The sequence below is a fragment of the Triticum urartu genome, chromosome 3A (assembly GCF_056163025.1).
Source record: "Triticum urartu cultivar PI428250 chromosome 3A, HENAU_Tu73, whole genome shotgun sequence".
Classification (NCBI taxonomy): domain Eukaryota; kingdom Viridiplantae; phylum Streptophyta; class Magnoliopsida; order Poales; family Poaceae; genus Triticum; species Triticum urartu.
Window position 1 is genome coordinate 238,908,883 of NC_141875.1, and position 6,000 is coordinate 238,914,882.

The window sequence follows — 6,000 nt, forward strand, 5'->3', positions numbered from 1 at the left end:
CGGCGCGGGGCGGCGTGGAGAGAGAGGCGGCGGCGGCCTATTTATTGGGGCGGGGCGGAGCGCCTTGGGCGAGGGGCCATGGAGAGGCGGCGGCGCAACGGACTCCAGGGAGGAGTCCCGGTCGGGGACGACGGGCGAGGCGGCGCGGAGCTGGGCCTTGGCCTGGCTTCGGCTGGGCCGGCCCAGTTGGCGGGAAGGTTTTTTTTTCTTTTATAAACATGTTTTTAGAGAACTAAAGTAATAAAAACAAATTAACTAAAAATATTATATGGGCATATAATATATCAAAATTTTCAGAAAAAGTTTTTCTACGACATGAATATTTTTATAACTTCAAATAAAATCCACACAAATTCAGATAAATCAAAGAGTGCTACTGGTCTATTAAAATCCAACCAAAATTATTTTAAAATACCAAAATGATTTCAAATTAATTTTTCTCCAATTTTCTGTTGTAGGGAATCATGTTACCCTAATTTCCATATATTTTATTTTTGGAGAAAAATAATTTGAATAAAACTCAAATAAATCCAAATTGAAAAATAAATTCAAAAGAACTTGAAATTGATCCTTTGAAACTCCCAACTCATATTTCATAATTTGAAGAAGTCATTTTATCTTCTCTTGTGAAAATCATTGAGTTGCATAGAGTTTCTGAATTGGAAAAATATTTCCCAATGGAATTCAAATATTTTTCAAACACCCTTTTCATTTTTAAATGGAAGAAGTCATATCATCTTCACTCAAGGGTTTTGTATTTGAAAGGAATTTGAATTCACGGAGATCAAAAAGCAAATATGAAAGTTTGGGAAAGTCCTTTTGTTCCCTCTCATTTAACTTTCAAAAAGTTTCGAATTTCACTCACTTTCAGACAATCAATCAAACAATCAATCAAATCTATCTATTTGTTTATAACATTCCAAAATTTAGAATTTGGGGATGTTACACACTAAGTGCACTCAATTTCATAACAACAAATCATATCAGACTAAGAAACTGAAGGTGAGACTAAGAAACTAAAGGCGAGGCTTAATATAACTAAAACTATAACTGAAACCCAACCTGCTTGTACAGGTACATTCACAGATATATGCTTCCTATACATAAGCATTTTTATACATTCACAGATAATACAAGGCCAAATGCTTGGCCAAATGCTTCTTATACAAGTACATTCACAGATAATACAAGGCATATTGCATTTCATCCTAAATAATATAGTGCAGGTTCAGAACAGCAACTTGCCAACATAATATTGTGTGTGTTCAGAAGAGCAACTTCCAGTTAAGGTTCAGAACAAATACATGTGTGGGTTCAGAACAAAATGATTCCAATTAAGGTACTATACCTGCGGCACTGGACAACCATAGAAACGCCTTCCAGTTAAGGTTCCTTCAAATGCCACACACTTAATTGGCCTCATGTGGTGCATCATGCAGGTGGGTTCAGAAAGCTCCAGCTGGCCACAGAAAAGAGGCTCCACGGTGGTGTCAGGGGTCTCCTGCATGAACACATCAACAAAATAACCATAGCTCACAGAACCAGACATAGATCACAAATTAATTCCCCAATCCAGCAAGAACCCTAACTGTCGGCGTTCTGGGAATGGGGGTCCCCAAACTTGCCTGCTTGCGGCCTGCGGCGTGGCTCAAGGGGGGGCCCAGCACGACCCGTCTTCACCAACACAAACCCAAGACCCTCGCGAGGGGCCAAGCCTCGCGGGGCGGACGACGCGGAGCTTCCTCAGGCACGGCCTCGTCAGGCTAGCTCACGAGGAGGCGGAGAGATCAAGGCGGGGTACCTCACGAGGTGCCCGTGACGCAAGCCATGACGACTCAGGGCGCCAGGCGGGTGCCAGCCCGCGCAGCGTCCTCCCTTCCTCTTTGGTGCAAAGGGGTCAAGCGCAGCCGCGGAGTACCGAGGCATCAGGCAAAGGTTGCCATTTCGGTGCAACGAGACCAAGACCAGGAGGACTACGAGACAGAGGTCACCGTGGAGCCCAAGACGGCGTCATCACCAGAGCTTTGCGCAGGCGAAGACTACTTTTGTCAGGATAGCTGATACTTGCTGTCCCCCTTCAAATTAGCCCGCCATTGTTGGCTCCCTTCCCGCTCGATATTTTGGAAGAGGACCAGGGCCTCTATAAATAGGACCAGCCACCCACATAGCAAAGGGAGGCGGGAAGTGAGAGAGAGAGAGAGGAAAAGGTGACTGAACTCTTCTCAGTAGTTCATCCCCCCAGCCAAGAACAGACCCTCGTGAGGCTGTTATTCCTTGTATTGTTCATCATCATCAGCCCAAGAGGCAATCCACCACACCACACATTGGAGTAGGGTATTACACCACAACGGTGGCCCGAACCAGTATAAACCCTATGTCTCTTGTGTTGTTCTTTCCTTAGTTTTAGATCCTAGCATGGTGGAGGGGTGCAGGTAGGTAGGAGGCGAAATCTCCGCGCGCATCCCAGTGTTCGAACCTCAAGGGTCTGCCGGAACCCGAAATATGACATTTGGCGCGCCAGGTAGGGGTGCGCCGGAATCCACCTTCCACTGCTTCGTGCCCCGTCGCGTCGTCGTCACCATGCCCGGTGACCAGGAGGGCAACCCAGACCCATGGGCGGTGTGGCCCGCCCGCGCAGAGCCGCTCGCCTCGGGCGACCCCGTGCCCCAGGCAGCTCGCGGTCCGCAGGGCGCTGCGGGCCGCAGGCGACGCGGACAGGCTTCGACAGCTCTCACACCGCGGCAGGCGCGGTCGGCAGCAAGGGCCTCCAGTCACGCCGCGACCACGACACCGTACACCCGCCGGGAGCAGGCGAACTCGAGGGCCGCGCTCACGGTGGCCCGAGAGCTGCTACAGTGCAGACTGCTGGAGGGCGATCGTGACGTGCTGCTGGAGCAGGTGGCAGAGCTCCTGGGCTTTCGCCGCCTTGGGGGCTCACCCCTTCTGCACCCGGCTCCCATCTCCAACCCAGGGCGGCCCGCGCGGGGGCTCCGCGCGCGCTCGCGGGCTCCAAGGCTACTCCAACACCAGCGAGGCTGTCAGCACCGGACCGGCGGCAGCGCAGCCCCTGCTCCTGGTTCGCGAAGAAGAAGGACTCGACGCGACCCTCGGCCCCAGTGGACAGCCGCGCTGCCACCCCACGGTAGGCGTGTCAGGCAGGACCACATGGCGCGCAGAGCACTATGGCGTGCCTTGAGGGTGACGGTGCCAGAGGAATACGTGCCCCTCATGATGGACCAAGGACACCCACACGAGGGCGAACAAGGCTCGCTCCTCAGCCCAAGCTGGGGGATGAGGCACCAGAAGCTGAGCCCTTCCAAGAGTCCCGGGACGGTCCCACTGGGCACGCTGGAGGCAAAGATTATCGGGTATCGCTAATTCTTCAGCAGGCATACGCTAACCATGGATCGCAGGAGGTGCAGGTTGCCACAGCGAGCAGCTTCCCCGCTCCCACAGTCTCCTACCCCTTGGGAGGAGGGCGCAGGGGGCTGCATGAGAGGGGCAGGGATCCGACATCACCACCGCGGCGTTCGGAGCAAGGTGTTCTCAGGAGGTAGGCCCTCCACTGGGGAGGTGCCCCAGGGCCTGCCCCCGGCGGAGGACCCGTGGTCATCGGGGGAACCGCTGGCGACCGCTCTACCCCATCGGCGGCGTCCTGGTTTCCGGTCATCGTTGATGGCACTAGAGTGTGGCGCAAGGCGGGGCCCTCATGTGGCGATATGAAGCAAGGCCGGTACCTGTGAAGAAGGCCCAGTGCCTGTGAAGCTCGCCGCCCCGTGACACTCTCACGTAATAATGAGTGGGGCTGTACACGCCCCGGAGTCTCAGGGGTGCCGGCCTCAGGCCCTGGGGCTCCCTCCCACGCCCAGTGGCAGCACTTAGCTCCGCGCTGGTGAGAAGACGTCCAAGACTAGACTAGGTGCCGAACGCGGCCTTTTGTTTGCTTTCATTGCTCTTCCCTTTGGTTGTCGCTTTCCCCCGCTGGATTCAAGTTGGATTCAAATTTGAGATTTGCGTGTGTTCGGGGAAGGGGTGCTTAGTCTCGTTCGAGCAATTTCTCGCGTTTTGGTTACCACTTCGCCTCAGCTGCCTCCCCTCGTGAGCCCCTCGCGAGCCGGGTCGGGCCTAGCTTGCGCGCAGCCCATACTGCTGCCGCCGTGTCCTCTCAGGAGGGTGTTTTACTGCAGATCCTACGGATTCAATCAGGGGACACTCGAGACACCACAACCCCCCGCGGGCTGCCTCAGGGCCGGCCCGGAACAAAGGTAAACTAGCCGACCAGCGCGTCGCTTGGGCCAACCACTTGGCGCGGGCGCAAGGGCAGTGTAGCGTCTGCTAATACGATGAACACAAGTTTTACATGAGGGGCCCCTCCTCCAAAATTCTCTCACAGTCATCAGGCCAAAACCTGAGTTCTATTCATGCAGGGTAAGGAAGCCCCCAATGCGTCCTTAGGAGCACCACCTGAGCCATTGCTGGCGTCGCTGAACTCGCCATCGCTGTCCGCGTCGCCGCCAGCGGCGTCAGGGCCGTCCATCACGCCGCCCTTGTCGGCCGCCACGATCGCATCATCGTTGTCTGAGGCGAAGGCCCTGATAAGGGCATCCACATTGTCTTCCACCCAGCGCGCCAGATCGCCTCGGACGGCCTGGGGGACTGGGGCAATGGCGGCATCAAAATCGAAGTGGGGATCCATGTTCCGGATGTGGCTGAAGACGCAGAAAAAGGCGCGCCTGAGCAGGGCGCGGCTCCTCTCCTCCACCAACCTGTCAGCCCTGGTCGACCGCGCCTCCAGCTGCGTCACCACATCAGTGAAGAACTAAAGATTGCCCGCGTAGTTGACTGCGTGCGGCTCGCTGACGGCCTCCTCGCAGATGTTTCCCAAGGCCGCGTTGGCTCTCTCCCGGAGAGTGGTGAGCATGGGGCCGTTGTAACACCTCGGATGTGACTTTCCCAATATGTATTCCAACTCTTGCCGTTTCCGGCCTTAAGTTATTTTATTTTCTCGGGTTCGGGTTTTTTTGTCTTCGTGTGTTGTTGTCGTTGTCATGCATCTCATATCATGTCATCATGTGCATTGCATTTGCATATGTGTTCATCTCATGCATTCGAGCATTTTCCCCGTTGTCCATTTTGCATTATGGCGCTTCGTTCTCCTCCGGTGGTCATTTCTACCTTTCTTCCGTGTGGTGGGATTAAACATTTCCGGATTGGACCGAGACTTGCCAAGCGGCCTTGGTTTACTACTGGTAGACCGCCTGTCAAGTTTCGTACCATTTGGACTTCGTTTGATACTCCAACGGTTAACCGAGGGACCGAAAAGGCCTCGTGTGTGTTGCAGCCCAACACCCCTCCAAGTTGGCCCAAAACCCACCAAAACATTCTCCATCATCTAGAGCGTTCGATCACACCACGTGGCTGAAAACCGCACCTCATTTGGACTCTCCTAGCTCCCTCTATGCCTATATATAGACCCCCTCCTCGAAATTCCGGATCCCCTTCTTCAAAACCCTAAAAATCTGCTTCCCTCGCCGCCGGACGTGTCCGAATCGGGCCGGACATGTCCGCCCGCCGCCGCCGACCAACGGGCCACTGCCACGTGTCCCCGGGAGAGCCCCACTTCGCCGCCACCGCCCGCGGCCCGCCGAGCCCGCTCGGGGCCCTCGCGGCCCAGGGAGCGCCGCCCGCGCCTTCCTCGCCCAGAGCTGGCCGCGCCTCCTCCCGCCGCCTTCTTCTCCGTCGTCGGCGACCTCGTCGACCTCGTTGGCCTCCGCCGCCGCCCGCCTCCTTCCCCGGCCAAGCCGGCGAGCTCGGGTTGCCGTCCCGCGCCGGCGAGCGCGCCGCCCCGCCGCCAACCGCGCCGTTGCCGTCCCCCTCGCCAGATCCGGCCGGGCGCTCCTCCGGTGAGCTCCAGCCACCGCCCCTCTTCTCCGGCGAGTGGATCCGGCCGCCTCGGTTCGCGTGCCGCCAGATCGGGATCCAGCTACAGGAAACCCTAAG